Raw genomic sequence first — 12,930 nt, 5'->3', positions numbered from 1 at the left:
ACGCAACTTTTGATATATCGCTCATATCTGGCAAAATCCGTTAACTCAAGATATAGTCCTGTAAGTGCAGCTACCCATTTTGTACAGCCTCCTGTGAAGCTTGCATTTACTTATATATGTGTGTGTATTTGATTGGCAACTTTGCTTTTTGGAGTCTGCATATATTTGGTCTATACCCTAAAAAATATGGAGTATATCTTTTCAGATTTTAGTTTATTTATTAAAAAATAAAATCCAAATAAAAAAGGGCTTAAAAAAGTAAAACGTAAAAATTGACTCAACTTGGACTCGAACCCAGGCCCTCCGTGTTAGAAACCACGACGCTCTCCACTCGGCTAACCTCGAACTTTGATGCTTGATGGCAACTTTTGATGTAATTCTGCTTTGTGTTTCAGTGTCTCATGTCTTAATGAGAAGAATGCAAAATTTTATGAGTAGAAAGCTTTATATGCATATGCCCCCACTGAGCATACAATGCATATAAATAAAACTCTGCTTTACTTAAATTACAGCCACCACCGTTTTGGTCCAAATCATGGATTAAAAGCTAAAAAAAAACCAGGCATACCAACTCCGCCAATACTTTGGTATTGGTATCAACAATTGGTTTAACTAGAAAAGTTTCCAGTTTTTTTATTTTTTTATCTTTGCTCATTTATTTTAGATATAATACATGTTTATTATATGATTGATTGATATGCCATAATTTTTTTTTTTATAAGTTAGAAGGATGGAATCAGTACAGAACATTTTGGGCAATCTTATCCGATTTGCAAAATTTTATTAGGATAATTGGCTTAACTTTGTTGTTTTTGAAGCTAGAATGATGGGACTATCTATGGTTTCCGTTTTGGGCAATCTAATCCTATGTTTCATAAGAATCGGCCAACTATATCCCTTACTTGCCATATAACTGAACGATCGGAAATGGCACAACCTTTCTATTGTTAAAGATGCTTGGGGCTGTTTCCAATATTTTTATTAGAAATTTTGTTGATGGTGAAATTCTCATAAGGATCGGACAACTATATAGGATCCGATATATATAATAATAATATAAGCTTCTGCTTAACTGCAAGGGTATATCAACTTCGGCTCCGCTTGAAGTTAGCTTTCCTTTCTTGTTTTTTTTTTTATAATTTATTATATAGTGGAACTCTCATAAGGATAGGCCTCTCATCTGATAATTTGTTAAAACAATTTGGTTTCCCACAACTACGAAACAATTTTGGATTTTAAATACATTTTTGGCAAATTTTTAATTAAAATTTTTTCACTAACCGAATTCCAAAACCTTTGTAAATTAAAAATACGTATAACTTCAGAGCCACTGAAGCTATCGAAAAATTCTTTACGTCTTTGGAAAGGTTTTTAATTATTCCACCTTCTTAAATGTCAAAATCTACAGAGTTAAAAAAAAAAGAGTTTTAATGTTTATCCTTACAATTAAAGTATTGCTAACTGTGTGAATCGCCTGTCCAGAGGTTACTTCCATATATATGTATATATTCTATATATAATATTATGCGTTCTGTTTTAAATAATTGAAGATCAATATATACAAAAAAAAAGCTGTATATATATAAGAAGAGAAACCGTATATACATAAAATACATAAAATTTTCTTGCAACCAAACATAGACACATATCTGTACATGGTATCACATATTATAGTACACTATATTACCACATTAATATACAAACGAAGTTGTGTAGTAAACAAACACACAAAATTTATCCTATACTTATACATTATAATATACTTATAATATCTAATATATAAAATTCTCGTGTCACAGTTTTCGTTACCATACTCCTCCGAAACGGCTTGACCGATTTTGATGAAATTTTTTGTGCTTATCCGGTATCTATGAGAATCGGCCAACATCTATTTTTCATCCCCCTAAATGTTAGAGGTAGTCCACCCCTAAATTTTTATTTTTATTTTTTAGACAAAATTTTTAATTTCTCTTTTTTCTACAATAATAGTAGGCGCCGGTACGTGATACATTGTTTGACAGCTACTCATTGTTCTTTGCTTAGTTAATTTTATGTGACAAACCGATATTGTGTTTACTGAAAAATTTTGAAAAAAAATTGGAAAAAATGTTAATTTAAAATTTTCTCACTTCTCAAATTTTGCGGGAAATTTTCTCACTTTGATTAATTACAATTTACGATGCCGAGGAGAAGACGGCCTGACTTAGGTCGTCGTAGTCAATTAAATGTGCAAAGAGCTACCTCAAGTGCTAACCGCACAGATCAAGAAAATAGTCGTATTGCTATGTCAGAATTGCGTTCTTTAGTGAGTGGCATTCCACTATGATCCGCCAATTGATTATTGTGCCGACAAATCAGTACAAATTGGGGATATGAAAATAATTTGTAAATATTGTAAGGCGTTAAAGTACACTGGTAAATCTACTGGATTATGTTGCGCTGAAGGCAAAGTAAAATTGCCACAATTGGTCCCACCACCAGATCCTTTACGCTCCTTAGTTTCTGGGATTGGAAATGATTCGAAGCACTTCTTGACCAACATTCAGAAATATAACAACTGTGTTCAGATGCCATCATTTGGTGCTACACATATTATACAAGCCAATTTCATGCCCACTTTTAAGGTATTATATAAAAATATTCAAGTTTGTATTCAAATATATATATAGAAAATAATTAATGGCCAAATTTTGAAAAATCACAGATACAAGGACAATTTTATCACTTACTGGGAACTCTGATACCACTACCTGATGCAGATCATCAATTTTTACAAATTTATTTTATGGGCAATTCAGATGCGGAAATTAATATTCGTTGTGCTCACAAACCAACAGTAAAGAGAACCATTGTCCAACAATTACAAATGTTTCTTCATCAGAATAACAATTTAGTAAACATGATCAAAATAGCATTGGATCGGATGCCATCTGATAGCCATAATACTGGAAGACTGGCTGTGAAAAGACTGATGAATAACGTCATTGAGACAACAATCATAAAAGGAAAATACAAAGGAGAGGATGTCTTGATCCCGCGGATACCAATGATTCCAACGGACACACCATTCGATTTTAAACGCTTACAATTTCCAGTACGTCTGGATTTTGCGATGACTATAAATAAATCGGAAGGACAATCGTTAGAAGTTTGTGGAATCAACTTGGAGTTTCCCTATTTCGCGTATGGACAATTAGACGTCGCGTGTTCGGGCGTCGGAAAACCGTCTTCTTTGTTTATTTACGCACCACAAAATCGTTAGAAGTTTGTGGAATCAACTTGGAGTTTCCCTATTTCGCGTATGGACAATTAGACGTCGCGTGTTCGGGCGTCGGAAAACCGTCTTCTTTGTTTATTTACGCACCACAAAATAAAACAAAAAATATAGTTTATGAGATAGCTTTTAATTAATTAACACACTGTATTTTAACAGTGTGTGTCTGTGAATATCAAATTTAAATTTTATAAAAAGCCAGTATTTCAGGAAAACTCTTTATAAGTAAGCAACATGATATATCGAAAATAATTATAAAACTTTTTTATAATTATTTTTTTTTTATATTATTCAATATTATTGGTTTTATTCAATAAATGAAGTTGAATAAAATAAGAGGGTACTCTTTAATTTTTGGGATTGAAAATGATTAAAATGATAGCTCCGCGAAACTTAATTTTAGCTATCTTCAGTTCTTACTGTATCAGATAATTTTTTTAAGTTTGAAAACTTTTAAGTTTTGTCACAAAAGAAGATTCTGAACGCAACAAAAACAACAGCTGGCAGTACGAAGTCTGCCGGGTCAGCTAGTACATATATATAGTAACATATCAACAAAATTTCTTTAAGTGTATATCAGTAAATTTTGTAAACCAATTTTGTAAACCGAAGCTGAAGCCTTTTGTATTGAAATTCGTAATCCAGCTGCAAATTGCATCATTCCAATTTTTGTAAAAACATAAACATTTAATTTTTCAATTCGGCTGAAAACAGTCTCATTTAAGATTTCCAATTTCTAAGAGCCACTTCAGATTGAAAACCAAAACAATATTTTGGTAAACAGAATCCCGACTCAAATCTTTCTCACTCCTTTTAAGTGAAATAAAACTAAACAGCTCAAACCATTCTTAAATGGGCATCCACTTCACAGGAAATTTCACATTTTCTTGTCACCTCGATTAATTGAGACCCAAAGTCTTCCACGTCAACTGACACTTCAAGTAATAGGTTCCGACTCAATCGATTTCCTTCAGAAAACAAAGCCTCTCTGAGAGAAAAGCTTCTTTCGAGCTTTGATCTGCAAAAAGCTTCAGCAAGGGTAGCTATAAAAGGGACTTAGAGCCCCAAAGTTAAGTTAGTTCTGAAACTCCAAAAATTCTAAGCAGTTTTAAAAATCACACTGTATCAAAAACGGAACTCAAATAAAAATATATTTTTTTCAAACTATTTTTGAAGAAGATATTTAATTGGCGCAGTCGGTAGGATGTGTAAAAGTGACCAGTGATCAATCGAGATCATAGAACATCGTTGAAGTATTTTGTGCTAATGCAACTGCAGCCTTAATACTAACCGCGAGTGTTAATCGCTATTCACATCCGCAAAAGAACTTACGTGTTAGTTTCAATTTGTAGCCCACTTTTCGAAGTGTGACTGCTACCGAAAATATACAAAACACAAAAACTTAAAATAAATTAGTAGCCCGCTTTCATAGTGTGACCGCTACCGAAACAAATAAGAAATACGAACATTACAATGGCCGAACCAGTAGCACAAGTCCAGTTACTCTCCGAGCTACACCTTAATTAAGCTTTAAGCCAGATTAGGCAAGTTCCCAATTTTAATGGAAGCACCAGGGAATTAAGTGCATTCATCAGACGGATCGAATACATTTTAAATTTGTATCCATCAACTGATCCGCGTCAAACAGCTGTATTCTTCAGTGCAATCGAGATGCAATTATCAGGAGATGCCCAGCGAGTGTCACAGATATCAGCAGCAACCAATTGGCCCGATCTAAGGATTGCTCTCATCGATGAGTATAAAACCCAAACCCCATGCGAGGAATTACTAAGACGACTCTACAATACCCCTTTCAATGGAAGCATTCGTAAGTTCGTCAAGGATCTAGAATATAAAATATTTGTCATAACAAACAAATTGTCGTTAGAAAATAACAATTTAAATACAATGATTTATAATAATGCTATGAATAATACTGTAAAAGATGTAATAATGAGAAAACTTCCTGACAGGTTATTCATGACATTAGCAAGGCACGATATAACTACAGTCAGTAAACTTAAACAAGTAGCACAACAAGAAGGTTGTTATGATTCTGGTTCTGATAAAGTTAAATCACAACATAATTCAAAACAAAACGGACAAGATAGGAGAAATTATCAAAGAAATAATAATTTCCAAAGAAATAATTCCTTTTATAATAATAATAATCAACAAAATTATAATCAGCAAAGTAACTATAGACAACCAAATAATTTCAATCAACAACAATTTCAACAGGAATTGCAGCAAAATTTAAATCATGGTAGAGCTCAGAATCCTATGAATTATCAACAGCCAACATCTTCTTTACAAGGTTATAATTCTAACAAACCAGTGAAAAGACAGCGTGAATATTCAAGCGATCAATCTAGAATGGAAATCGAAAATTTTCATCAAATAGCCTCGGATCCAATAGAAGAAATAGAAATCCTTACATCAGAATAACTATTAACAATCGCGCATTTAAATGTGTAATAGATACAGGAAGTTCAATAAACCTAATAAAAGAAAATTATTTTAATTTCCCACAAACATTAAAAACGTTAGAAGTGCACACAATTAATGGTGTAATTAAATTAAATAAGTCCGTAAATTTTAAATCAAGTAAACTTTGTCCGATCGATCAACCATTTTGGGTTCACAATTTTTCGCAAAAATATGACATATTGATAGGAAGAGAGTATTTAGAAGCATGTGAAGCAATTATTAATTATAAACAGGAAACAGTCACTTTGAGCGGATTTGTTTTTTCCATGATATATAACCACGAAGATTTCAAGAATTCCGAAATTGAAACATTGGAAGATTATCTCAGTCCACCTTCATCTGAGGATATATCTTTTAATTTTGCAATTAATAATGACTTAGAAGAAAATAATAAATTTCGAATAAATCATCTTAATAAAGAAGAAAGAACTAAATTAAATAACATTTTATTTGAATTTAGGGATATCCAGTACAGGGAAGGTGAAAATTTGACCTTTACCAGTGCTATAAAACATTCAATCCAAACCAAACATGAAGATCCTATTTACAAAAAACCTTATAAATACCCCCAAGCTTATGATCAAGAAGTAGAAGTCCAAATTAAAGAAATGATGAATCAGGGAATAATACGTAAATCGAAATCCCCTTATTGTTCTCCAATATGGATAGTCCCAAAGAAAGAAGATGCATCAGGTAAAAAGAAATTTCGAATAGTAATAGACTATCGAAGTCTAAATGAAATAACTATTGATGATAAGTATCCGATACCAGTTATGGATGAAATACTTGACAAACTTGGAAAGTGTCAATATTTTACAACAATTGACCTTGCCAAGGGTTTCCATCAAATTCAAATGGATGAAAATTCTATTTCAAAAACAGCTTTTTCTACTAAAAATGGACATTACGAATACACACGAATGCCATTTGGTCTGAAAAATGCGCCTGCAACTTTCCAACGTTGCTTGAACAATTTATTAGAAGATTTAATATACCAGCATTGCCTTGTTTACATGGATGACATAATTATATTTTCTACTTCATTAGAAGAACACATATTGTCCATAAAAAAGGTGTTTTCAAAACTTCGAGAAGCTAATCTTAAACTTCAACTTGACAAATGTGAGTTTATGAAAAAGGAAACTGAATTCCTTGGACATATAATAACAACAGAAGGAATAAAGCCAAACCCCCAAAAAATTGAGGCAATACAAAAATTTCCAATACCAAAAACCCAAAAAGAAATAAAATCATTTTTAGGTCTCTGTGGATTTTATAGAAAATTCATACCTGATTTTGCTAAAATTGCAAAACCTATGACTGTAAACTTAAAGAAAGGTTCCACTATAAATTCAACCAATAAAGAATATTTAGAAGCATTTGAGAAATTAAAACTTCTTATTACATCAGACCCAATTTTAATTTACCCTAACTTTGAAAAATTATTTTCCTTAACAACAGATGCTAGCAATGTCGCCATAGGCGCAGTATTATCGCAAAATCATAAACCTATTTGTTATGCAAGTAGAACTCTTAATGAACATGAAATTAATTATTCAGCAATAGAAAAAGAGCTTCTGGCTATAGTCTGGGCCACTAAATATTTTAGGTCTTATCTCTTTGGTAGAAAATTCGAATCCTTAGCGATCATAGACCATTAGTTTGGCTTCATAATATAAAAGAACCAAACATGAAACTACAAAGATGGAGAATAAAATTAAACGAGTTTGACTTCACTATTAAATATTTGCCGGGAAAGGAAAACCAGGTAGCTGATGCTCTGTCAAGAGTGAAGCTAGAAGAAAATTTTTTAGGAGAAACACCGGATAATACCGAGTCATAGCAACAGTTCATAGTGCACATGAAGACAATCAGAATTATATAGAAATAACGGAAAAACCTTTAAACTGTTACAATAGACAAATTGAATTTCATAGAGGAAACTCAAATGAAGTCAAATTGAGCCAATACTTTCATAAAACCAACCTTAAAATAATTTATAAAGAAATGACCCATGAATATGCAAAAGAATTAATTAAAGAATATTTGTGCTCTAAAAAAAGTGTTATTTATTTTCCTTGTGAAATGGACTTCATAATATTTCAAAATGCTTATATAGAAATCATCAGCCCAAACAACTTAACCAAAGTTATGAAAACTAGTACAATATTAACAGATGTCCAAACATTCGCCGAATTCAAGGAAATTGTCCTTAAAGCTCACGTAGAATTATTACATCCAGGAATAGAAAAACAAACAAGCCTTTTTAAAGAAAACAAGAAAGGAAAGCTAACTTCGGGCGGAGCCGAAGTTGATATACCCTTGCAGTTCAGTCGCAGTCCGCTAGGTGGCGCCACGCATCTTATATTATTAGATATGTAGCGGATCGTATATAGTCGGCCGATCCTTATGAAATTTGGCATATCGAATTATTTTGCCAAAAGAGTAATCTGTACCAAATCCCATCTTTCTAACTTAAAAAACACCAAAGTTATGCCAATTTCGATCGTTCTATGACAGCTATAGGATATAGTCGGCCGATCCTTATGAAATTTTGCACACAAGATATTTTGGTCAAATATAACATGTGTGGAAAGTCCCAACCCTCTAACTTAAAAAACACCAAAGTTATGGCATTTCCGATCAATCAGTTATATGGCAGCTATAGGATATAGTCGGCCGATCCCGGCCGTTCCGACTTATATACTGCCTGCAAAGGAAAGAAGGGTGTGTGCAAAGTTTCAACTCGATAGCTTTAAAACTGAGAGACTAGTTTGCGTAGAAACGGACAGACGGACAGACGGACAGACGGACAGACGGACAGACGGACATGCTCATATCGACTCAGGAGGTGATCCTGATCAAGAATATATATACTTTATAGGGTCGGAGATGTCTCCTTCACTGCGTTGCACACTTTTGACCAAAATTATAATACCCTCTGCAAGGGTATAAATATTATTTTCCCGATTATCAGAGATTAATTCAGAATATTATAAATGAGTGTGAAATTTGTAACCTTGCTAAAACAGAACACAGAGATACAAAACTCCAGAGAAAAATATGTTATAGATTTTTACATGATCGATAATAAACAATTCTTATCTTGCATTGATATTTATTCCAAATATGCTGCTTTAATAAATGTCAACAGTAGGGATTGGTTAGAAGCAAAAAGGGCATTACTCATGATATTTAATGTAATGGGTAAACCAAAAGAAATTAAAGCCGACAAAGACTCTGCATTTATGTGCTCAGCATTGCAACTTTGGCTGCAATCAGAAGATGTAAGAATAACTATAACCACAAGTAAAAATGGCGTTTCTGACATAGAGAGATTTCATAAAACTATTAATGAAAAATTAAGAATTATAAATTGTGAACGGAATCCTGAAAATATAATTACTAAATTTGAAACAATCGTTTATATTTATAATCATAAAACAAAACATAGCTCTACAGGTAGAACACCAGCAGACATTTTTATTTTCGCCGGAACTCCAAGTTATAATATTCAAGTGAATAAAATAAAGAAAATAAACAAGCTTAATAAAAATCGTCATACATTCGATATTGATACTAGGTATAGACAAGCTCCACTTATAAAATCTAAAACAACAAATCCTTTTAGGAAGACAGGCCAAATTACACAAACTGACGAAAAACATTATGTAGAAAAAAATAGAGGTAGAGAAATCACACACTATAAATCGAAATTTAAAAAGAAAAAGAAAATTAATACCAGCAAATATAATAATTCCAGATTTCCACCGGAAGACAACCCAGCTTAATAAAATTATCTTTTATATAATAACTTTATTATGTCTTATATATCACGCCATGTGTCAGAACATAGATATCAATCCAATTCAAGCAAAAAATGGATACTTAATTTTCCAAACAGGTAACATAGATCTGCCCACTAATTATGAATATCATTGTCTCACAGTCAATTTAACTAAAACTGAACAAACTTATAAAAATCTAATGGAACAAACACGAGAATTTGAACATTTGGATCAAATTCAATATCTATAAGAAAAATTAAATAGAGAAAAGAATGGAATAAAAATTGCTCAACGAAACAAAAGAGGACTTGCAAATTTTGTAGGTACCTTTTATAAATATTTATTTGGCACATTGGATCAACATGATAGGGAAGAATTAGAATCAAAAATTGATAACTTGTCCGAAAATAGTATACAGATCAACGAATTAAATAAAGTTATTGATGCAATTAATAAAGGAATAGAAACAGTAAATCATTTAAATGAAAACCAAAATGAAAACCAAAGGTTAGCAATCCTTATTTTCAATTTACAAGAATTTACAGAATACATAGAAGACATTGAATTAGGAATGCAATTTACAAGATTAGGCATATTCAACCCAAAGCTCCTAAAACATGACCCACTTAAACATATTAATTCAGAAAAATTGTTAAATATTAAAACATCTACTTGGTTACAAGTTAATACTAACGAAATATTGATAATTTCTCATATTCCTCGTACTATTATTAAAACCCCCATTTACAAAATTTTACCGTATCCGGATCAGAATCAGAATATAATAACCGAAACATTGCATGATAAATATTACATAAAAAATCAGCAAGTCTTTAAAGTAAAAACAAAAGAAATAGTAAATAATAAATGTATAATAGGTCTCTTAAGACAAACAAATACAGAATGTAGATATACAAAAATGTACAAGAACTTCGAATTAAATTATATTGAACCCAACATTATAATAACATGGAATTTACCAAAAACTTTGTTAAATCAGAATTGTATAAATAAAGATCTAATAGCAGAAGGAAACAATATAATAAAAGTATTCAACTGTTCTATACAAATAGAAGATGTAATAATAACAAATACTATGCTTGATTACACCCGAACTATTTATGTAAACAACAACATAACTAAACTCGAACCTTTATCGTATATCGTAGCCAAAGAAATATTCCAAAACCACTCAAAACAATATTTTAAAACTCAAACAATTTTACTAATACTACTAGTAGTAATAATTATTATTATAATCATATATTTGATTTATAAATTTAAGAACATCCCAAAAAGGATAATAATTAATTATAAAAAACAAAAGGTTATAACTCCCGAAGAAGAAACTATAAGTTCAGAGAATAAAGAACATGACCTACAGTTATACCCCAAACTAACCGCCTGAGGACAGGCTAAATTCTTAAGGATGGGGAAGTAACATATCAACAAAATTTCTTTAAGTGTATATCAGTAAATTTTGTAAACCAATTTTGTAAACCGAAGCTGAAGCCTTTTGTATTGAAATTCGTAATCCAGCTGCAAATTGCATCATTCCAATTTTTGTAAAAACATAAACATTTAATTTTTCAATTCGGCTGAAAACAGTCTCATTTAAGATTTCCAATTTCTAAGAGCCACTTCAGATTGAAAACCAAAACAATATTTTGGTAAACAGAATCCCGACTCAAATCTTTCTCACTCCTTTTAAGTGAAATAAAACTAAACAGCTCAAACCATTCTTAAATGGGCATCCACTTCACAGGAAATTTCACATTTTCTTGTCACCTCGATTAATTGAGACCCAAAGTCTTCCACGTCAACTGACACCTCAAGTAATAGGTTCCGACTCAATCGATTTCCTTCAGAAAACAAAGCCTCTCTGAGAGAAAAGCTTCTTTCGAGCTTTGATCTGCAAAAAGCTTCAGCAAGGGTAGCTATAAAAGGGACTTAGAGCCCCAAAGTTAAGTTAGTTCTGAAACTCCAAAAATTCTAAGCAGTTTTAAAAATCACACTGTATCAAAAACGGAACTCAAATAAAAATATATTTTTTTCAAACTATTTTTGAAGAAGATATTTAATTATATATAATTACTACTTTATATTACAATTACTACTTACATATTATTACTATTGTATATACATTAGGGTGGGTCAAATTCCAACAAGTTGCTCAAATCGAATTCTAATAGTGCGGAAAACTTGCTACGGAATACTACAAGCACTTTTCAAAAAAAAATTTTGAAATCGGTCAATATCTTCTGTTTGCGCATCGCACTTAAAGTTTCGAAAAATTTTCGAAAATACCGAATTTTCAAAACTTCTTAAAAGTACGATTTAGTCGCAATTTTCCAAGGTTTTACTTATTATTATATTTATTTTGAATCATTTAAAAGGTTTTTTCGTAATTAGGTAAATCAATAGTGGTTTTAAGAATTTAAAATAAATAAGTTTTTAGTACAAATTTCATGCATTACGATTGTTTTTCACGCTCAGCTTTCCCCAGATCATTTCATAGTACTTAGTGGCATTAGATTATACATATCGAGTGAAGAGCCCTCCGAAAACTTAGTTCACATAGTTACATTTATAATGAAAGTGTATTTACCTACTTGGTTTCAAATAAAAATTAGTGATTCAATAACAGATGGTGCGAGACATGTCTTCACTATGATTAAAAATTCTCGATACTTGCCAAAACTTCTTTTAAAAGTAGTTGATCCTGTAATTCAACACAATGCTTATTTCGCGCATCCTGAAAATTTGCTTTTGTCTATGCTCACAAATGAAAATCTTAATGTACGTAAGATCGGGTTGCAAAGAATTTTAAAAGCCAGAGAGAAGACTCCTACTGCGGAGACTTCGGTGCGCTCGTTCCTTTTGCCAAAACTAAACTTTAATGCCACTAAGTACTATGAAATGATCGACTGGTCTTCTACAGTAGTATCACCTCCTCCAGTACTTAGGAAAGTGTCAAATGCAGTTTTGGTATCTTCCATTGATAACCAACTATCAATCGGTCAAAGCAACTTGCTAAGCTTTCCATGCCACACTCACGAAGTAGAGCGAACTGTTAAGCTTGTTACTGAAGCGTCGAAGAAGGTATGTGGTTATCACAATAGGGATGGTTACATACGCTCAACTTTATATTCTCGTTGCAGTTTGCCTAAATTTGAGAACAAGTCCCACTATACAACAGACAAATAAAACAAAATCGAAAAACAAAAAGAAAATTAAAAAAAAAAGAACAAAAAAAATTTAAAAAAATCTAAAAAAAATCAAAAAAAAAATATATATAAATCATTAAAAAAATAAAAAAAAAAATCATTTAAAAAAAATAAAAAAATAGCAATAAAAAAATGGGATCAGATTTTTCAC

At 31.6% G+C, this 12,930-nt stretch overlaps 1 long non-coding RNA gene across 1 annotated transcript; it reads left to right on the top strand.

Annotated features, from left to right (window-relative positions):
- The first annotated feature begins 2,386 nt into the window (after window positions 1–2,386).
- Window positions 2,387–3,256, top strand: LOC116655351. Its single transcript, XR_004310467.2, has 2 exons — window positions 2,387–2,624; window positions 2,705–3,256. It is a non-coding gene; the product is annotated as an uncharacterized LOC116655351 (long non-coding RNA).
- Window positions 3,257–12,930: the final 9,674 nt, after the last annotated feature.

The sequence above is a fragment of the Drosophila ananassae genome, unplaced genomic scaffold, assembly GCF_017639315.1.
Source record: "Drosophila ananassae strain 14024-0371.13 unplaced genomic scaffold, ASM1763931v2 tig00000165, whole genome shotgun sequence".
Classification (NCBI taxonomy): Eukaryota; Metazoa; Arthropoda; class Insecta; order Diptera; family Drosophilidae; genus Drosophila; species Drosophila ananassae.
The sequence above is the reverse complement of the archived record's forward strand: the minus strand, read 5'-3'. Positions and strand labels throughout refer to the sequence as shown.